Source organism: Rhagoletis pomonella, unplaced genomic scaffold (assembly GCF_013731165.1).
Source record: "Rhagoletis pomonella isolate Grant_MI unplaced genomic scaffold, Rhpom_1.0 Rhpom_scaffold_00004, whole genome shotgun sequence".
Classification (NCBI taxonomy): Eukaryota; Metazoa; Arthropoda; class Insecta; order Diptera; family Tephritidae; genus Rhagoletis; species Rhagoletis pomonella.
In genome coordinates this window covers 45,631,662-45,654,587 of record NW_023458558.1, presented here as the reverse complement: position 1 = coordinate 45,654,587, position 22,926 = coordinate 45,631,662, and the positions used below count along the sequence as shown (strand labels likewise).

The following is a 22,926-nucleotide window of genomic DNA, read 5'->3' as shown; positions in this document are numbered from 1 at the left end:
CGATTTGGTTATCCATATTTGTATCGATTTTGTTATCGATTTGGTTAGCTATATTTTATCGATTATGTTATCGATATTAGATAGAAAAAAAGGTAAAATATAACCTTAAGCTAAGAAGATTATATTAATTATCCTGTCGTTTTATTCACAATTTTGAACCAGTGAAATGAATAAATATGTATGCACGTGCACGTCCAGTATAACGAACTTTCGGAATAACGAATTTTCGGCTCGACGTATCGTGAAAATTATGAATGCAAACGATTTTTAATATTCGATAAAACGAACGCTGAAACTTCGCGTTCTAGTAAAAAGCAAATGTTTCGTTACGTCAACGGTAGTTTAACTTCAGAAAATATGTATGTATGTATATGTATATGTGTGTTAACTTCAAGTTACTTTTGATATTAAGGGATTTGAAAAAAAATCCCAGTGGAAAAAAGCTTGGAAAATATAAACTGTAGATACATATACATATACATATATGTACATATGTATATTGTGTTTATACATGTTTGCGATCATTCCTCAAATTTTTTTCTCTTTATTTTGTATTAAAAGATGTTACCAATGTATTTTTATTCTAAAAACAAAATTGTATGTTCGGATTCGATGCTTTAGAAATGTCCCGATTTTTCTTCACAGAAGAATCACTCGATTTAACGAATTTTTCGATATTACGAAATAGGCGAACAACATAATATTCGTTATATTGGATGCCCACTGTATTGGTTATGAGACAAACTATGTAGGTATGTAACGTAAGTTTCACTTTTACAATGTGGCCCAGGCGCACTTACTTTTTTGTGTTCATTAAAAATGGCAGCAAAGGTTCAGTTTTAATAAAAAACTTAAAATTTTGACTATCCATTATTTCAAATGTGTGCGTGTAAATTAAGATACATATAATGAAAAAATTTATTTAAAAAGCTTTGCTTCATAGTAAAATTTTGTAAGAAATTTTTTCGTAAAATTCTTTAGCCCTTTAATACTTGATATTTCGAGTCTGTTTAAGCGTGTTCTTTTGTTGAACAATTCAACTACCTTATGCTTTTTCAAATTAACCTCTCGAAATAAAGTTCAAAAAGGCTCATGATGTAGATATTTAAAGGATAAAAATATTTTCGAAATGCATATGTAGTCGTATGTATGTACATACTTGTACCCGATATTGAAATATCATTCACTAAAAAGTAAACAGTGGGCTTTCCAGCACATGGTAAATATTTGGCGCTCTTTCAATGACACTTATACATTCTTATTTATTTTATCAAAGTCAGCACCCTCAACAAAATTTTTTGGCGTCTTTGATAAGAAAGTAGCACCTTACTTTCAACATTTGTTGTTAGGCTTTATCTGGCAGCTGTTATCTCTTTTAATTCGTCATTCATAAAAATATAAAACTTTATACACCATATTTAGTTGATTTTGCATTTAAATTTAACTGTTACGTAATATAGATTTTATAATTTCGCAGCTCTTTGGGATAGAGCGCCCTTAGCGGTCATTCCATTTTCTAACTATTATTTTAATCATTTTACCTATTTATTGCTCATTATACTGTCTGCTGTTAAAAGTTGTCGCTGCCAGTTTCATGTTGATCCCTTCTGTTTAAAAACTATTCTAAACAGTTGGTTTATTGCTCTACGACAATTAAACATATTGTATATATACAGTATATACATACATAAGTATGCATGTACCAATGTATAATGTATATATAAACGTATGTTCGCATGTTGTCGCCTTTTGTTTACTTTTTCTCTTAATCAACGCTCCAGCTCCTACGCTCGGCGAGCACATTTTTTTTTTTACTGTGTGTACAGCACAGCTAACATACATATGTACATATGTATGTGTGAATGTGTTATATGCATGTGAAAAATTAAAGTCGGAAGTTTTGTGCTCTCACCCCTAGGATTGTTTTATACCGAAAAACATACCCCTATTTTTTATGTTTAAATCAAAAAATATTTAGAGGTCGCTGAAAGCGCTCTTAGTTTTCTATGTATTTTATATGGGAAAAAAACACTTTTCGTAGAAATGGTATATAATATTTGAAAATCCATATTTTTCAATCGGAAGACTCTGTTTCTCTTCAGGAGATCCCAATAATAATACCCATTAATTTATTTAACCATTTTTTCATAGCAACTATATTTTATAGGTCCGCCAAAACCCCCAGAAAATGCCAACAAATGCAATGGGGGGATAATTAAATTATCTTTACTAGTAAAAAATGGTTAAATACGCAATTGGGTATTGTTATTGGAAGTCTCCTGAAGAAAACCAGAGTTTTCCGATCGAAAAATATTGATTAACCTCTAAATATTTTTTTGATTTCAACATCAAAAGTAGGGGTATATTTTTCCGATATAAAACAATCTTAGGGGGTAAGAGCATTAAAATTCCGACTTTACTCATTTTAGACCACCCTAATGTAAATTGCACATCTAGGCTTTTATAATATCAGCAGATATGGGCGATGATAACTTAAGCTAAATCTTGTCTAAATTATCTGTAAAAAATACATTAACCATCGCGTTAAAAATACTAGAGTACATTTGTTTTATTTTATACTCAATTTATTTTGTGCTCCTTGTGCTTCGCTTTTCTGATTTTGGTGTACTCTTCGTCTCTTCTTCACACATTTTAGCCAATCAGAACTCTTTTCTTAAATATACCTGAATTGTGGTACATTAAACACTCTTATAAAAATGTTTACCTGAGCGGTTTGTTTCTACAGCTTCTATTATATTTTTGACTCGCTCTGTCTGAAACCTCGTTTAGTATCAAACGGCTCGGAGAGGTTTAGCCGTACTAGTTTGGCAGAGATACCAAATTCACACATCGTGACATAAGCGCAACTTTTAAATTTCACGCTAATTACAAACAGGGAAGATAATTGAATTTTTCGCAACTGTATCAAACGTCAGAAAAAAAATGTACCAAATCTCATAAAAATGTACGAACAAAAAATGTTAAACCCTTCACGGAAACAACGAATGTTTAAACCATATATACATTTATTTAACGCCTTTTGGATAAACATATTTTAAAAATATACATACAGTGGTGGAAAATTAAATAGGGACATGACATTTTAACAAATTTTATCCATTTTTCTTTTATTTATCTTATATTAATTATTTTTTTATAAAAGTATAGAGCATTCATTATCCGTATAAATTCTTATTACAAACTTAGTGCAAAAATTATAAAAACTCAGCAAAATTGTATCTAAATTTTCAACTTTTTATATTTTTTATATTTTTTATAATTTTTTTTAGTAAAGCGCAAGTTTTAAGTTTCTACAAAATTGCGTTGATTTTTGATAATTTTTATTCTGAATGTATTAAGCATTTTTTTCCATACAAAACAGAAGAAAATGCGCTAAAAATTGCGAAAAACCAACGCGTTTTTTTAGCAACTTGATACTTCCACTTCATTCTAGTAAAATTTAATTTTAAAACTATATACCTACTCAGAAAAATTCTAAAAAATCTGATTAAGATGCAATTTTGCGGAATTTTTATAATTTTTGTACAGTGTTTGAAATACGAATTTAAATGGTTTTTGTAAGATGATGAGCTAAACTTAACAAAAAAAATAATAAATAAGCAAAATTTGAAAAAAATATCGTGTCCCAATTTATTTTTTATACATACAGTATATTAAAAGTAGAGAAATAATTAGTCAAGCACTTCACTTTCTGAGAGATCTGAAACTTTGAGAAGATATACTTTTATCATCACTGATTACAAATTTCGTTTTTTCATACATATATTACAATCAGTTATGCAAATACTGTATTTTCATGTAAATACTCGGACATAATAAGCATTACTTGTTCACTCATTAGCATCGGTATTTCAGCGTAACAGCAAATGAGTTGAGAACCAAAACCAAACTACAAACAAAAAAATGAAAATATGTAAGTACATATAAACCTAAACAAATAAAAACTGAATTTTGAATGAAAACAACTTCGGCTTAGAGTAATGGTTTAAAAAACTGGAAATGATGTCATATTTTTAGTGCGAAAATTGAATTCAAAGCAAATAAATGATACATATTTAGATACATACATATCGTCACCTGAAATGCAAAAAGACGTAATAAACATCATTGTTAAAATGCAAATAGTCATAACTAAACAAATTTCAAAATTCACATTTTGATTTATATGATAGAATTCATATAAACATTTTATGAAAAATATATTAAAAATATTAGTCACGACATTTTCCATTTCATATACGATGCTGTTACGTCTTTTTGCATTTTCAGCTGTCGATATATAAGTATATATGCACATATGTATCTAACTACGTAGAAACATAGGTTTGTATGGCTAACAATGTCGGCTTTTTAATTTGTCTTCTTTTTTATTTTCATTTTTCTTCTCTGTTCAATTTATATTCTCTTATTCGCATAGTTCTTTATAATGGCTTTCGTTTCCTTCTCAGTTTCTTCTAGATGTTATTAATTACCTTTCAAGTCATGTCTGGTAGCGATTTGAAGTTTTTAGTTGCACAGTGGCACAATCTGAAGAAACAGATGGAAAATAAATTAAATTTTAAAATGCAACATTGTCAGTGTGGTTGTTCACGCTTGCCGGCTATTAGGTTGTCTGGTTGAAAAGAATTTTTCTGTAGTTTGTTTTGTTGCTGTTTGTGGATCTATTTATGGAGATTTATTTCACTGCATTGTGTTCTTCTTTTCCTGTAACTTTTCTAAGGTTATGGTGCTTGGCCAGATGAAAACTCTGACTTTTTCGCGACTTATGTGGATGAAGTGGTTCAACTAGCAGTCAAGAAACAATTCACATATATCACTACCCCATATGGCACTGATATTCACGGAGTTGTTGCCTAGAGACGATGTTATATCACGCTCAGTGACCATGATTTCTATGCACCCGATAGTGTACATATCTATGTCTTGAGATACATATATTTGTAGGCGGTATTATATATGATATGTATTCCCACGAATAATTTGTCCTAAATGAACAGATCAGCGGAGCGTTGATAACATCAATCCATCACTGAATTAATGCCGGAGTATCTATATTGACTCACATTTTTGCTTCCACATTTCCGTCTTGGAGCATCTTATGAGTTTACTGTATTTAGTGAGAGCAGCCCTTCTTCTTCTTTCCCGCCGTGGAAGGATTCCACAGTACATTACTTAGTTCACTGGTTACTACCCCAAATTTATCGATTGAGTTTATTGAAGTTAAAAGCGATTCTGCTTTAGCATTCACTTGATTTGTATATATGACAGCTAAAGTCTCACAAATAGGACATGCACAAGGTTTCTGGGAAAATCTGAATTTTTTGAAATCAAACGATCGCTAAAATTTCACATTGTTGTTGGTCTTGCGAAAGCAGTGCTAGCACAATTTTATAAGTATGCATCTTAAAATCCAACTTAAAAAATTTCCGCGATACTGTTCTGGAAATGCCCAATTGGCCGAAACGGCGACGAGTTGACATAGATACATCATTTGCAACACTCTGCCGCAAAGCTTTCAAGTTCTATACAGTGGCAGAATTTTGGTGAGCGCCTCTTCCCATTTGGTTGACCACTGAACCACGTTTCTCAAAACTGTTGACCAAACTCCATACATTTAATCAAAATCATAACAATTGATCAGTGGGAAGAATGGAAAAATTCTATACTATTAATAAGTCGTTGTTTACTGTTAGTAAACAATTTTATGGCAATTGAAACTAGCCCGGACTTTGCTAATATTTTCTAAAATTATACATATCCAGTAATAAAACACTCGATGGATTTGCAAAAGTTAGTTCGCATTTTTATTTTATGGCCTACTAAGTAATGTCTCCATATCCCTCCCTCCGAAATTAAAGGTTAAGACCAATAAAATTACATAGGAAATATTTTCATAGAACGGCAATATCAAAAGCCCGCCGAAGGGGTCGTTTTGAGCCTTAATTCAAGAAACCCGTCCAAAAAACCAATTTGGAAGTTCGTTAGAGGATTAGAGGTCAAAACGACCCTTTCAAGCCGGAGCTAATGGGTTAAAATGTTCTAAGAAAATATTTCCCAGGCAATTTTACCATAAATGTCTTGACCTTTAATTTACCATTTTTCCAAGTTTTTGCAAACTACTTAGGCCGGGACATGAAAACATTAGTAGGCCATAAAATAAAAATACAAGCCAACTTTTGCAAATCCATCGAGTACTTTATTACTGGATATATATACTTTCAGAAAATATTACCAAGTTCTAAAAATTTATTTACAATCTGCAAAAATAAAAATACAATTGCTTATATTAAAAGATTAAAAAGTTATTCGTGTTCAACATTGGCCGGTCTTACTTTGCCCACCCTGCATGTGTGCTCTAATTTATGCTGGCTTAATTCCGTTCAATTTTTTATTGACTTCCAATCATGTGTGTACTCTTTAACTCATTCGTACTTTTGTAATAATAAAATACGCGATTAACACACATAAGCATACAAGCATGCATCTGTCTGCTAGTTTTCTCACCCGAAGTACCCAATGAGGTCATCTTAGTGGCGGAATCGACTTTTGACTTGGCGGCAGACAGCTTTGTAGCCAATATCAACTAAACACAAGTTAGAACTTCCCACATCCATCTGTATTTAAGTATGTATGTTGCATCTGTGTACACAGAAGCAGTGCACGGACTTTGCCACTTTATTGGTAGATCTACTAACTTTTTAGCTGTATTTTATTTTCTACCTCTTTTACCAATAAAGAGATTTTAATAAATGCGGTTTATACATATTTTGTATCGAACACACCTATTATATAAATGAAAAGTGAACTCGACCATAACCAATTTAAATATGCAATTGCATCCATGGTATATCAGTTGTTTCTATAAATATTTTTTGGTTGCAATACGTTATTTTGTGACCAAACTAATTTTTAGATTATTACAGGACCCGAATCACGACACCCTTGATGGATTCAAATTTTAATCAAAAATCTTTTTGGGATTACGAAATTTGGTAGCGAGTTCGATTTTTTAATTTAAAAAATATTTGAGACAATAAACAATATTAGATAGTTTACACTAACAAATTTCACGCATAATGGCAGTAATAATTATAACAAATACATACATACATAATTTTGACATTAAGAACCAGCGAGGCGAAAATCCAGCAGCTCTGGCAACACCATCTTATCGCCATGTTCTTTCCAATATATGTGAGTAAAAAATGTTAAATATTGGTTCTTTTAACAAAATCTACCAACTTAGACCTTTTGTTGTATGTAAAATCTACTACTATTAATTTCTGCGAAGTCCGTACACTGCATAGAAGACAAATATTTTGAGATGCTTCGAAACTTTCTCCGATGTAAGTGTTTACAAACATTTTCTGCGAATGCACTGTCTCTCAAGCTGTTTTCCGATTTGTTTGCTTCTTTTAATAAACGCAAATCATCTCAGGGTAGTTGATTAGAAAAGTAAAATGTACATAAACCAGCTGAGTACTTTGTTAGCTATCTAGTTAGTTAGCTTCAAATAGGTTAGTGCAAACTATTCATCATGAGCGCAGTGAGAAGTTGCCCTCCATTATAGTGCTTTAATTTTTTTATTTTTTTGGATTTTGCATGTAGCAGTGCATGAGACATGCACATAAATACATATGTACGTATGTACATTAGGGTGGTCCAAAAATGCATGTGGGGGAAAAAGTAAAGTCGGAATTTTATTGCTCTCACCCCTAGGATTGTTCCATATCGAAAAAAAAACTTTACCCCAGTTTTTCCATGTATTTTATATGGGAAAAAACAAGTTTTCGTAGAAATGGTATAGAACTCTTGAAAATCAATATTTTTTTGATCGGATCGATATAGAATCCCTAAAACCTCAAAAAATGCAATGGGGGACCCATTTGTCGTTTTTATGGGTCCTATAAAACATAGTTCATTATAGAAAATGGTTAAAGAAACAATATAATTTTTTCGGTATTTGGAACATACATATGGACTTTTATGCATACATAAGTAAGTAGTAGTGATTTTGATAGTTGTCTCTTTTGAACACCGCTTATAATGGCAAATGATGAATACCTTTAAACAGTTTTCAAGTTGGCGTTTTGTATCTTTCATTCAAACTTCAATTGAGTACTGTAAGATTGTTTTGAATTACGTTTTTTTTTTGTTGTTTTTTTTTTACTACAGAAATCAAAAGTAGCAGAAACTATGCGTGATGCGCTGTATGTGGTAAGAGCCCAAACGTTAAAGTGTTGCGACATTTCAAGGTGCCTAAATTCCAAGTTACAAGATTTAGTTCGATTGTAATTTTTTTCCCGTGTCTGTGAAAATCATTTCCACGCGATGTTTTTATTACTCGTCCACTGCAGCAAAATATCGTAAGCGTATTCTTTTATAACCAGGTTTCAGAACAACTTAAACAGGGAAGAGATCTGTAATTGCAAAAAGTTAAAAAAAAAATTTTAGTTAAGTCTTTATATAAATTTAAAAGAAGATGTTAAAGAATTTTTTTTTTTTGATAATTTCCAGATTTTTTTTTTTAATTAAATATTTAAATCAGAAACGAAACATTTAGCAAATAAAAACATAAACATGTGTTCCTAGTAAAAGTAGCACTCGCACCTCAAAGGGTTAAATTGTTTGGTTGCAATTTTTTGACTACTTGCTTGACTTGACTTGGCTTTAGCTACAATAGAGTTCGAGCTGGTTGTCACTTCTACCTTGTTGAACATGCCTTGGGTGTAAGCATTTCCTAAAATATCTACGTACATACATTATGTATGTATGTATATGTATGTGCATATCTGTAGATATTCTGCTCTTCCCTTTTACCTTCTAACTTGATTGCAAGCGTCATTTTTTCTCTGCAATGTAATTTACTTGTAGTTTCATTTTCATTGTCAGCTGACTTGTTGCGGTTTGTGATATTCATCTGATAACTCATTGCTATGCAATTTACGGCGAACCCACCACAATTTTGCACGCGACATCAAAACATATACTTAATTACTGTGGTATGTATGTATGCACATATAGATAGTCCTCTGCAATAACGGCATAACTCGAAATTTCACGTTATTTGAGTTATATAGAGGATTCGGTTTATAAATGAACCATATTTTTCTGTGGCAAATCGACATATGCTTAGTTTTTCCCAATCGATAGGGGGCGCAGTTGTGCCATTTGTCACAAAATCGAAGTAGGCAACCCCTATTAGTGAACAGTGGCACTTGTTTTAAATTTATCATTAATATTGGCATTAGTCTCAAACTGTCGACAGGTTAGTGATGCTTTTATGGTAAATAACAACATTTTTCGAATTGTGCTATTGTTCTAAAGGCAGTGCCACACGATTGGACATTCGCCCAAATTTTGGTGAAAATTGTATCCCATTCGTGCACACATATTTTTCTTTATCCCAATGACGAAAAACAATTTGTGCAAAATTTTCAATAGAAGTCCGCTATATTGTACCATTCGTGCGACTACATAAAAAATTTTTGGACCAATATTTTTATTTTTTACCAATAGCCCAATATAAAAAATGTAAAAATCTGTAAAAAGGTACCAATCGTGCGCCTTAATACCTGTGGAGTTATTTGCGTTTAGCTACATAAGAGTTGTTACTTATTTCGAATTTTTTCAGTACAATCCTTACTAAATCTTCAGAAAAAAGTCATAATTTGAGAGCTTACGAATTTCCCCTATAGAATAACTGTAAATAATTTGGAATAATTATGTTCCGAGACATATTATTGCTGATTAGGAAACACAAAATCTTTAATTGCCTCTACCGAAAAATGTGAATTTTTGAGTTGTGTCGTTATTGCAGAGGACCATCGTGATGTACATATGTATACAGGAAATTGGAATTTTATATACTTGTATTACTCGCGCATTTGTCATACGAAAACTAGAATATACTTGTACTTAGAGCAATACAAAGGGCATTTTCCACTGAAATCGAACTCCATTCACAATTCCATTTAGAATAAAATTACAGACAAACCTATTAGAGCGCAAATTGGAGAGGCCCTTAATTTTTAACCGCCTTTAATAAGTTTCCGGGACAGGCAGGTTTGTTATAAACTAGAGATGCCGGTTTTAAATCAATTAAATCGAAAATCGATTAATCGCGGACCCTGATTTGACACTTTTTCCACTTGTTAGTTGTAGGGATGGCAAAATCGAGGTCGATTTTCGACCAAAACCGACTTTTTACACCTGCAATTCGAATGTTGGTTATCGACTTTCAGTTTATGGAAGTCGATTGAAGTCGACTTTTCACTTTCGACTAGCGACTTTTTTAAACTTATTTGCAGTAGAGTCTCTTAAATTAAAACTTTTCTTCTAACAAGTTTATTTTAATAATTTAATGCAAGAAGGTTTCTCTCCATGAGTTTATGTAAGTTTCTACAGACAGCCTTTGTTCGCATTTGACCAATGCGTAAGGTACAAAATTTTAAACGCCGATCAAGATATCGCTGGTGGAATTCCAATTGAGATACAACATTAGTTGTGTGGATAATCCCAATCCACTAGCTGTCTGGGCTACTTTAAAGGGAGAACCATCACATGTTTATAAAGTGGCACTTAAACTTCTACCAATACTCGCCACCTCTACTCTATCGGAAGGGAAAAATGTTCGATAAGTGGTCCGTAATTACCAAATATCGATTCAAGACATTTTTTAGAAATACGTATTTAGAAATTTTATTTAGTGAAAATTTAACAATTTTTAAATTATTTTTTAAAAATATCAATTTTTGACACCCCTTACCAGCTACATATTTGCAAAATTTTTAAAAAACCTTTAGTGTCTGTTTATCTTTTACCCAGGATTGAATTTCACTAAAATACAGATTATTCTGGAGACTACTTGTAAATTATGATATTTTTGGCGTATTATGACCTAATATGTGATCTTAATATATGAGTTAAATGCAGAGTGTAATACAGTTTTTTATTAAAAATTCGCAAAACTCGATAGCGGATGGACAGAACCTTTGTATTAAACCGATACCTGGTGGTTTATCTAAAACAAACTATATTTTTCCCTCTTTAAAAAGTGTTATCCAGACCTTAATTGTACAAAAACTCTCTGAGCTGTACAAATTTTTCCGATTTCGTTCAGTAAATAATAGTGGGTTTCAGAGCAATATCCCAGATTTATTTTTTACTGTCATTTTTTAAAATATTTCAAATAAATTTTTTTGCAGTAAATTTAAATCAAATTAAAAAAGTGTGGACGAGAACTTCTTATGCAAATTTGTAGAAGATTTTATGTTTTTGAAATTCATCGAGGTATCGATATACAGTATTGGCCAATACAATAGCACCCCCATTTCGAAGTGATTAAAGATACTTATCGATATCATTATCGAAGTTTTTTCTATACCATCACCTATACTTTGTTGGGATCATTATCGATAAATGTATCAATAACGATATCAATATTAATATCAGCACATTCCACATGTGTTACCTGTATAGATATCGTGCACCCCATCGAATCTGATTCCTACCGGGTAGGTATAACGCACCTCTAACCACTCAGTTGCGGTGGCCGTACATAATATAATAAGTAGTGTAAAATTTTAGGTCAAAATTTGCAAAAGGGCATTTGTTCTACGGTGGACAAAGAAAAAACGTCATTTTCGGTACACGAACATGTTTGTATAATAATAGTTTTGTGTTTTTCGCACCAGCATTCAATTGCTTTATGTCAATGCCCAAAAGGCATTCAGAATTTTTTAATTTCTTTCGCGATCGCATGTCAGCAGATTTGCTGCGTTGTTTTTATAAGCCAATGCAGAAAACAAATGAAAGCGCTCATTCCTTTTGACCTGTTTGTTGTATACAGTGACGATGCTTATTGAAAGAAATCTACGTACGTAAATACATTTGAAGGCTTGGTGTTATGAAACATTTCCCTGGCGGCTATTTGTTATTATGAAGTACAAACATACATGCATGCATCAAACGTATTCTTTTATATCGTCGCAGGTCAAGTTCATCAAAAACAGCTGCACTGGTCTTATTCAGTTCCATCAGCATAACCGTGGATTTCATATATGTATACATATCTACATACTTACATATATGAATGCAGTATTTACCCATTTCGGAAAGAAGCTAGTTTAAATATTGATGTTCCACCCGTCATTTACCCACCACAACTAATTGAAGATCTGAATTTCTTCCTTGAAACGAACTGTTTACTTTAACATTGCGATGTCCTAGGAAGCAGCCAATTATACAACTCTGCATTTGATTTCGACTGCTTTAAAATGCAATTGCCTTAAAGCACTTTTTCATTTGAACAGGCTTTCGATCTGCACTTTACCGATAATTTTTCATATTTCCAAGACATAAAAAAAAAAATTAGTACCATTTCCACATGCTGTCTTTGTTGAAATTCCAACCCGGACATTCTGAGAGCTAACAAGTAACAGCAGGTATCTCTGCACGCCCAGCTACAGCTTTAAAATTTTCAATTTGAATTGTATGCACTTTTAATAAATAAAAATGTAAAAATATGTGATACATATATTTGCAATTGTCTTTTCAACCGATTTAAAATTACTCAGTATTAAATGTTGAAATAATTAAATTGCCCAAAGTTTGGAATGCAATTTCACAAAAACGCGACGATTGATTTTCTCCAAAGTCTCGTAGAAGGAGACTGGTTCACAAAATTCCTAAATGGTTTTATTTTTATTGCTTGTTGTTAATTATTTTTGAGTTTATGAAGGATTTTCTTTAGTAAAATTTTGCCGTATGCTACATTTGCCAACAATTTTGCAGCCACTTTGTAGGACATACGACGGATTTTCACACTTGTCTGGATATCAGGATATCTGGCTATGCGATTATGTTTTTTATTCACTTTGCAACAATAAAATACACTAGCGGTGGTCATCTAACGTCACAAAACGACCGATATATGTACATGATAAAATTATAAATTCCATACAAATTTATAATGTTATCACGTTTATCGGCATAAAATAACATTTTTTAATCCGATATACTGATAACCAGACAAGTGTGAACGCCCACAATATCTCGGAAACTAAAGGAAATATCCAAAAATTGTAGATAACGCTATTCGAAAGATCTTAATTAGGTTGGGTTGACAGCATTTTTAACTTAATTTGTACTAAGTAACCGATACAATTTTAGTTATTTATCTCGAAAACTAAAGGAGATAATAAGCATATTTTTCTGGGGCGCAATTGTGTTATTTGTCACAAAATCGAAGTTGGCAACCCTTACTACTGAACATTGGCACATGTTTCTAATCATTGTCTAATCCATGTCTAATCCTTACTGAATCTATCAAAAGGAGCAATAATTTGAAAAGTAACTAATTTGCCCTACAGGTCGACTGTAAATTATGAAACGCGAAACTTTATTTGGCACTACTTAAAATTGTTATAATTTGAGTTGTGTCGTTACTGCAGAGCATAATCGATATATGTACATATGTATGTATGTATGTACTCACATTTGTATAAACATATGGACGAGCACACGAATTTCATTTCCCTATTTCTACTGGATTATATCTAAAACCTATTGTTGGAATTTTGCAGAAAAATTGTTAATTAAATATTCAATATCAAAAGATTGCTGGAATTTCGAAGTGTGTGTTTGAATTATATCGAAAAAAAAATCTCTTCCACCACATCTTTTTAATTGCTTATTTAAATCAAAATTTTAGAATCACACTCATACTGTGGCATATACATTAGGGCGGGTGGAAAATCTAGTTTTTCTCAAATTCCTTGGTAATAGTGAAAATATATTGTATCATGAAGTCAACAACAAGCCTGCAAGATATTAGTCTTTTACTTTAATTGTAAGAGCCCGCGTATCGATCGCCAAGTGACCCACAGCACACTAGTCGAATAAGAACAATTCTTGTTAAAAATTCTGTGTTCAACAAAAAGGTTTTGTGCATATTATTAGATAATGAAACCGTTAACGCAAAAGATAAAGTCAAATATCATTTCTCGCAGCCCAGCATTAATATTGCTGGCGTGCATTTAGGCCGCTGGTTCCAAATATTCTAATCTTTTTTTTTAATATTAGCTATAGTTTGCGAAGTTTTGCAAATTTTGGGAACGATGACCAAGACCATGGCCATTTAAATATTAAATAAACATCCGAAAGCACTAAAACATTTGAAATAAATCTCGTCTCACGTTTTTGTATTTTTCACTTGGTTGCTAAAGAGAGTAAAGTGAAAGTAATGAAGAATTGAAAATTCATAAGGGAAAATTATAGTTTTTGTAAGTTTTATCTTAATATTTTAAAAACTTGCAGACATTTTGAAAAATTATAAATGAACGTGAGGTACTAAATTTAATAACCCTTAATTTGATATATCGTCCTGTTTATAACAATTAACGCATTCCATAGATATTACAAGCCAAAGTTTCATTTTCAAAATTCATACACTTTGATTCAATCGCGCGGGCTAAAGATAAGTTTTTAAATCAATTCATCATAATATTACTATTACAATACGGTCAAATGCCTTTTATTTTCCCCCATACAAAATCGACCCAGCCTAATATACATAGATACACAATTATTAATGTTTGTATACTGCAAACCATTTTTTCAGAGTATTCTGAATTGTAAATTTAAAGAATTTGTAAAGATCTCATCCGAAATTTGCAGAATTTTCTAAAATAAAATAAACTGTGCACACTTTGATTCCTTTACGAGATTTCGGAAGAAAATCGGTAAAGCAATGAAAATAATGCTGTTTTGTGACGAATTTCTTGCAGATTTTTTTCAGAATTTTCTTTATTTTTCGTACAGAAATTTCTTTACAAGTTCGTGTCAACCACTTCATATAATTTTTTTTTTTGAAGATTCGGAAAAAAATCGCTAGATAAATGAGATACTCCTAAGGATCTCGTTAAGATTTCGGGAACTTTAGTTTGCAGGGTATGTATGTGTGTACATTAGACTGTGTCAAATAAAACGAATGTTTTTTTTCTTTCGGTCCCATATGAAAATTTCGTTTTCGGTCAGAAACAATTTTATTGTGGCATAATTTCAGCCCTCTATATTCATTTTTCAATCCTAGCTATATACTTCAAACTTGCACTTACTATACTAAAATTGAATGGGCTACAACGCTGTATTTAGTTTATTTGTTATATTAAATTTTTTTTTTGTGAAAAACAATAGCGAAAATATCTGAAGGGCTGAAATTTTGCCACAATTACTTTTTTGTGACCGACAACGAAATCTTCATATGGGACCGAAAGAAAAAACATTCGTTTTATTTGACACATTCTGATGTACATACATATTTATGTATTCATGATTAAGAGCACAGTTGAAAGATAAGAAAGCCAGTTAGATTAATTTCAATTGGCAATTATTTTTAGAGTCAAGTGCTGCCAGGCGTATTTTATTGCTCGAAGGCTTGTGATAGCCATAAAAAAAAACCTAAAACAATCAGCAAATCTCAAAGCAGTTTCATACGCTTTAGGTATGCAATGTATATTTGCTTAAAGCTAACTGTATACTTAATCGTAGGGACGTGAAAGAAATTTTGATGAATTTTAAGAATATGATATGTATGTAATATGGTGGTTCTCTTCAGGTAATTGCAATCACACAGTTTTTTATTTAACCATTTTTTAGTACTAAAGATTTTTATTTATCCCTCATTGCATTTTCTGGGGTTTTGGCGGACCCATAAAATACAGTTATTAAGAAAAAATTGTTAAATAAATAATTTGGTATTATTACTGGGAATCTCATGAAGTGAAAAAGAGTGTTCCGATCGAAAAATATTGATTTTCAAGAATTATATACCATTTCAACGAAAAAATCTATTTTTAAAAAATATAAATCAACTTGATAGTAAGTAGTAGATACGTTGAGAGTTTATTCAGCATTTTATTCGTCCCAACTGTCATTTAATTACTTTTTCCTCTATTTTTAAAAACTTGTATAACTCGGGAATGACAAAGAAATTTTATATCTATTTAGATATCTAATATTAATACATATTTGTATTTTTATTCAACCATTCAATTAATTCCCTCTCATAACTAAGTAATAATTCATGGCGTCTACATCTGGTGCATTCCACGGTATTCCTAACCGGATGCGAAGAAACGAATTTTATGAATTTAATTGCATTTCTTCTCTTAAGTCAGAGTAAATAGATCCAAGTTGCCGGGTGGGGGTTTAAAATTTCAAAGCATTATTTCATACATATTTTCCACTATTACGTTTTTATTCACAGTCAGTACGATTTTTCTCATCATTAAATCCTTATTTTGGTACTACTATTAACTAAATTCGTTCATACTTATATGTTCGAATTAAGTAGTTCATATATGTTCTTGGCTAAAAATGGACACGATTAGTTCGCCAGCACTTCACATCATAGTCTGCTTTCTAGAATCCTGAATAAAGTAATTATTATTTTTTTTTTGCTTTCATTTAAAGCCTTTCGAACACTACACTGGTCTTTAATAACAAATTAGAGACGTTTTCAAATCTTTTTTGATATAAAATTTTGTTATTAGCTTTAAAATGGAAATTCAAATCTAACATCCGTTACCGTGGAGTTAGCCATACATACGTATGTACTGTCCGACCGACCTCCGATGCTAGTTACACTGTAGAATAATAATAGTGTGATGTTAACATATTTACTTTTTTTTTAATTTTTTCACTGAATTATAGAATTGAAATGAATGCGTGCATATGTAGGTAGTATAAAAAAAGTCCAGAAAATAGAATTGCGCATGCCGCTTGATTGATGCAAGTCTATATGGGGCGTTCCATACTAAAATGGACGGGGATCACACTTCAGAAGTTTGATTTGTTCAAAATTTTTAGGGTGGATGGACAAACGTAAATAATAAATAATTATGAAATTTTAGCTTGACTAACACATTTTTAAAAACTTTACAGTACAAAAACAAAAACAAATCGATTTAAAAGTTTTCCAAATTTCTCGAAGACGGGGCGAGGAAAAAAATTGAAAAAAAACACATACACACATCAAAATTCTCTATGAAAATAAATATTTTTAAATTCTTTTTCTTGAAAATTTTTTCACATACAATTTTTTTGATAAAAAAATAGTTTTTGAAAATATGCCATCTCAAAAAAAGTAAAAAAAATAAATACAATGATAGCTCTGAGTACTGCGCAATATTTAAGTATAGTAGTACGGGGTGCACTCTACCATACTTTGAGTTATGATTTCTTTTTACACCGAAGTTGTGTAAAATGAGTGCATTTCAAATTTACCAATTTTGAAATTTTTTTGAGTATGCCATTTTGTAGCCGATTAAGTTTTAGTGCAAGTTTTAAGCGATTGCAAAACCGGCGTTAATTTTTTTTTCAATTTTCCTTGAAACGGTTTTGTGCATTTTCTTCCTTAAGAAAAAAGTCCAAAGAGCCGTCAGCATAAAAATATTAAAAATAAACGCAAATTTTGATGTGTGTATGTGTAATTTTTTTCAAATTTTTTCCTCGCCCCGTTCTCGAAATATATTTGGAAAACTATTAAATCGATTTGCTTTGTTTTTGTGCTGTAAAGTTTTTAAAAATGTATTAATCGAGCTCAAATTTAATATTTATTTATTATTTATGTTTAATCATCAACCCAAAAAATTTGAAACAAATCAAACACATGGAGTGTGAACCCCGTCCATTTTGGTATGGAACGCCCCATATGCATATGTACGTATTTTGAATCGACCTAGTTAAAGCCAAAAACAATAAATAAATACATACACATAAGTATAATGTAAAGAAAAAATAATATCTGTAAATAAAACCATGGCTGTTCAAATATATCTATCGCGAGACACACTTCAACTTGCAGGACAAAAATAACTGAAAAAGACTGTTCTCTGAATTTTTAAAGGACCGGGTTTTCCTAGGTTGGATCATGCATTTGCCTGAACAATGTTTTCTGTTACTCCGATAAACAAGTTTATACACCCTAAATAAAAGGGGATTTGCCGCTTATAACGGTGTATTAATTATCAATTTATAGTTATAAATGTCTAAGTATGTGTATGTATAAGAATACCTCAGTTTAGGCGTGCTCGATTTTCCATATTAAGAGCTATACATTTTTAAAATTCATTGAGGTCTAACAAATTCTCAAAGTTTTTCATCGAGGAATCGACAGTAATTTATAAAGAATTTTTTTATGCTAAACATAATAAACGTTTCATACCCGATCATAAATAAAAAATAATATATACATATATATACATAAAGTTATTTGATAAGAGTGGCGCCTTTCAAACGTACTGAAACTTTTACCTATCCGCATGGGTGCCGCTGGAGTCAAGTTATTACTAAAAGTCGTCAAGTGAGAAAAAGTTAATATCCGATAACATCGACCTACTTCCCCACTGAGTATATCGTACTTACATGTGTTCCGATTGGCCCAATCGATGTGATTTGCCAATATTACTATGCTTTAAAGTTTCATTCGGAGACAACAGGATTGATTTGTCCAGGGGTCAATCTCAAAAGATAACCGTTAAATCAACCACCAGAACCATTGCGCTCCGTCATAAGACATTTAAGATGTTTCGTCTGAAATAAGTCTATGTATATTGGATTTCTATAGAACAACGATACACACCCATTTCAAAATTGCTACCAACTATAAATGCTATACAGTTTCATGAACAGATTTAACATCGAATCGGATAATTGTTACCACCAGGGAGTGAATAGGAAAAGTTTTTTCAAATTTATTTCGTTGTGCGATTAACCATGCTATGAATTGCAAGCACTTAACGGACATAACACCTTCGTTAAGTTGTTTAAGACGGTAATGAAAATATGCCTTCTGACGACCACCAAACCATAGTCTTATCAGATAAATGTGCGACTGGAAATCGTGAATGTGAATTGGTGGATGAATCAAAATATTTCAAACCAAAAAATTATTTTGGGTTACAGTTCTCCGCGTCTGCTAGTAAATAATACTATATTTTTTTTGATGTAATTTATTTTACTTATCGTCACCTCCAACCCCTCCCCCTTGTATCCGCCACTGTTGTGTAGTACACATGTATGTATGTAAAAATTCTCAGATTAATTTTTGCATATTGAAAACAACGAGCAATTCTTTGCATACTAATGTTTAAGATTAAAGATACCAGCATATTATATTATACTGATTTATTTGATATTTTATTTTTTTATTTTTGCCACTTGTTTGAAAACGTACATAAGTATGTATGTACATATCGCACACCGTCTTCAAAAGAGTCACAGCTCAAAATAATACGTTCGTCAGAAAATGTGAAAAACTATTTCGTAACACATGCTAATCATATGAGCAAGGGCGACTTTACCCTAGGTTTTTTTTAACAAATTATAATAGAAATTTGCTCCGGGCTGAAAGGTATGTAAATAAAAGCTCTGTGCGAATTTTTAGCGCATAATTTCAAAAATGCCAAATTTTGAGTTGTGACTATTTTGAAGACCGTGTGCGATATGTGTAATTGTTTTACTGGGGTATCCATGCCGGAATATACATGCATACGTATACATGTACTTCACGAAAAAAAATTTTCCCAAGCGAATCAAGCAATTTAGTCTAGGTTTTATACTTAGTTTTAGTTCTCCACTTCTAAAGGACCTGCCAATAAGTTTTCAATGGTAACATGTTTTATGTAGTCGTTATTTGGACTAGAATGTCTTGACGGATCTTAGAATTCAAAACATTATCGAAAAGGTACTTGAAAAATTAACCCTTGCGGGAACCGCATCAAATTTTTCATACATTTTCGAAATAAGCCGATTTTTAATGTAATTTTAGGGAACTTTTTAAGGATTTGTTTTTTTAACTTGAATTTCTCAAACATGCCTCCACTGGTTCTCAAGATAACAATGAACAGATATTCCAGAACTTTGTAAGAAACCATTTTTTGGATGTGAGTAGGCTAATTTTGCAAAAGAGAACAGACCTTTCTATCGATAACAGAATTTCATAAGAAATACCTGGTGTAATTAATTACACTGCCGTGAATATTTTTTACTAAATTTTCTCAAATTGCATCACAATTGAATTCGTTTTAGAATTTCTGCAGAATTTTCTACAAATTTCTTTATGTACAGCGTAAAGTTCACATTTTCTCTGGGAATATTTCTGCATCAAAAAGAAAATTTTGAGAAAAATGTCTCTTACTTTTTTTGGCGGTTAGGGCTAGGGATGGGCACCGTTTCCAAAAACGCAGTGTAGCCAAGTCCTTCTCCGCCTGGTCTTTCCAACGCAGATGAGGCCTTCCTCTTCCTCTGTTACCAGCATCGCAGCCCGCGTTGAATACTTTCAGAGCAGGAGCGTTTCTGTCCATTCGAACGATATGGCCAAGCCAGCGAAGCCGCTGAATTTTAATTCGCTGCACTTTGTATATATCGTTGTAAAGCTCATGCAGCTCATCGTTAAGTCGTCTGCGGTAGTCGCCGTCCCCAACGCATACAGGCCCGTAAGATATTCTGCTGACATTATTATTGGTGTTAATGCTGGTTCCCAAATAAACGAATTCGTATACTTTTGCAAACTTGTAACTGTCAACAGTGACGTGTGTGCCAAAACGCGTATGCTCTGACTGTTTGTGTGATGGTAGGTAGGTTATACTTCGTCTTATCCTCGTTGACCGCCAGACCCAATCACTTTGCTTCCTTATCCAGCTTGGAAAAGACAAAACAGAATTCGCGGTTCTTGTTACCGATGATGTCGATGTCATCGGCGTACGCCAGCAATTGCACGCTCTAGTAAAAAAATTTTGCTGAGCGGGTTCAGTTCTGAAGCTCTTATTATCTTCTCTAGCATAATGCTAAAGAAATCACATGAAAGGGAGTCGCACTTTTTTGCTATCGAAAGCGGCTTTGAAGTCGACAAATAGGTGGTGAGTGGCCAGCCTTTTCGCGCTGGTCTTTTTCAAGATTTGGCGGTTTTTGGTTTAAAAGAAGAAAAAAAACCATTAACACCTGAATTTAAAAAAGACTGAAAAAGATCATTAACCAAATTAATAAAAAGCGGCTTCGGAAACAGCGATTTTATTTGAACATCCCTACCTAGGGCTCGATATTCCAATAAGTCTGTACTTAAATGTGCAATTATTTTATAGTACACGACTTTTAGAATATACACGCATATGTACAGTGGCGAAGATATTAATAGGGAGGACATATTTTAGCATTCTTTCTTTATATACCTTCCGTTTATTTAATGTTTATTGTTTTTTGTGAAAGTGTAGCTTGTTATCTAACAAAAACCATGTAAGTCAAAAAATTCAAATTTTGTACAAAAATTAGCAAACTTTGTCAAAGTTTCATCAATATTTTGAGCTTTTTAATTATATTTCTTAGAAACATACTGAGTATGAAGTTTTGTATCCCATTTAAGTATAACAAAGTGCTAATTTGAAGTAGTAGGACGTGCCGTTGATTTTTGGCAATTTCTTTTGTAGAAGGTGTTGCTCATTATCTTCCTGCAAAAAAGTTGTCCAACATATTTTGTATGGAAGAAAATGCGCGAACAAAAAATTGCCAAAAATTAACCGTAATTCCTACAAGCTTGCACTTTCCAATGATCGGATCTAAACCAAATTAGGATGGGACCACCTCTGAGACGCTACCTTTCCGATGCAAAATCGAAATCGGTTGACGTGGTGCAAAGCTATGCGGTAACATACATAAAAAATATATATTCCGACGAATTGATAACCTCCTCCTTTTTTGAAGTCGGTTAAAAAATCATGTAAATAAAAATTCTAAACTTTGTAGAATATTTATAAAAATTCGACGAACAAAAATTAACGGTACTCCTGAATTTTGATATGAGAATTCGGTTTTATTTTTTGTTTAAAAATTACTGGTTAGATAATAAATAAACTATATTTTCTTAAGAAAACAAAACAATAAACACTTCTAAAACTAAAAAAATATCCAAAACTTGCTAAAGTATCTCTTCCCTATTTACTTTCTCGCCACCGTATAAGCAAACTATGGCATTACGCTTGACTGGGGAATTTAATTAAAAACTGGCATCAAGTTGATGCCGTCAACCATTAGATATATGTACGTATATGTATGGATGTTTGTACTATTGTGCAGCATTAGCATTTCGTCGGTGATACTGCAAAACGTCCTATGTCAATTTTTTCCCGGCGATTTGTACGATTATTTATTTTACTTTTGTCTCTTGTCGTGGCTTATGAAGAATTGAGAGAAACAAAAAGCCAAGCTTAATTGAGATCAATCAAAATTTGTTAGATTTATTATGTAACCTACGCTGGTAAAAAGATATGCTTTAACCCGTAAATAAATTTCTTCTCAATTTTGAGCCCTTTTTTATTCTGTGCACTCTTATAACGGGTAAATTTTGATAACTTCTTATAAGCTAGTGAAAAAATATTGCCTGTAGAACAGGCAATACCAAAATTTCTGCAAAACTTCATACATAGCTGAATTGCGGATTATATTGACAACAAGATGTGGTAAAAATGTTTGGTAATAAAAATTGTGCGGTTACAAAATCGTCGGTAAAACGCAGAATTATTTTTCCAACAGAGTCGTTTTATGTTTTTCCATGCTAGCGATTTGAAGTTTTTGAACAGAAAAATTAGTTATTTAAATAAAAGAAAAAAATATTTTTTTATCAAAATTTTTTAAACGATTGTAAGAAAATTGATTCAAACTGTACAATGGCGTATTTATACAAGGTGGCGTTACTAGAGCAGCTGATTTGACATTTTTATCTCTAAACTAGTACACTAGAATGTCAATCAAGACGGAACGGCGTGACTCTAGGATGTCAACAAAACGAATTAACGAAAATTATCTCCAATTTTATTTTGTTTTGACATACCTAAGTATCAAAAAGCA

The 22,926-nt window shown here is 32.0% G+C and overlaps 1 protein-coding gene across 7 annotated transcripts in view; it reads left to right on the top strand.

Moving 5' to 3' along the window:
• LOC118737631 (bestrophin-2) overlaps positions 1-22,926 on the top strand; it is a 50,754-nt gene that overhangs the window by 3,643 nt on the left and 24,185 nt on the right. The window contains exon 1 of one of the 7 annotated variants that reach the window (XM_036468257.1): positions 7,136-7,215. The exons of the other annotated variants lie outside the window; for them this stretch is intronic. The gene's annotated coding sequence lies outside the window, so the exon portion shown is untranslated. Of the gene's footprint in view, positions 1-7,135; positions 7,216-22,926 lie in introns of those variants that run through there. 7 annotated transcript variants of the gene reach the window in all.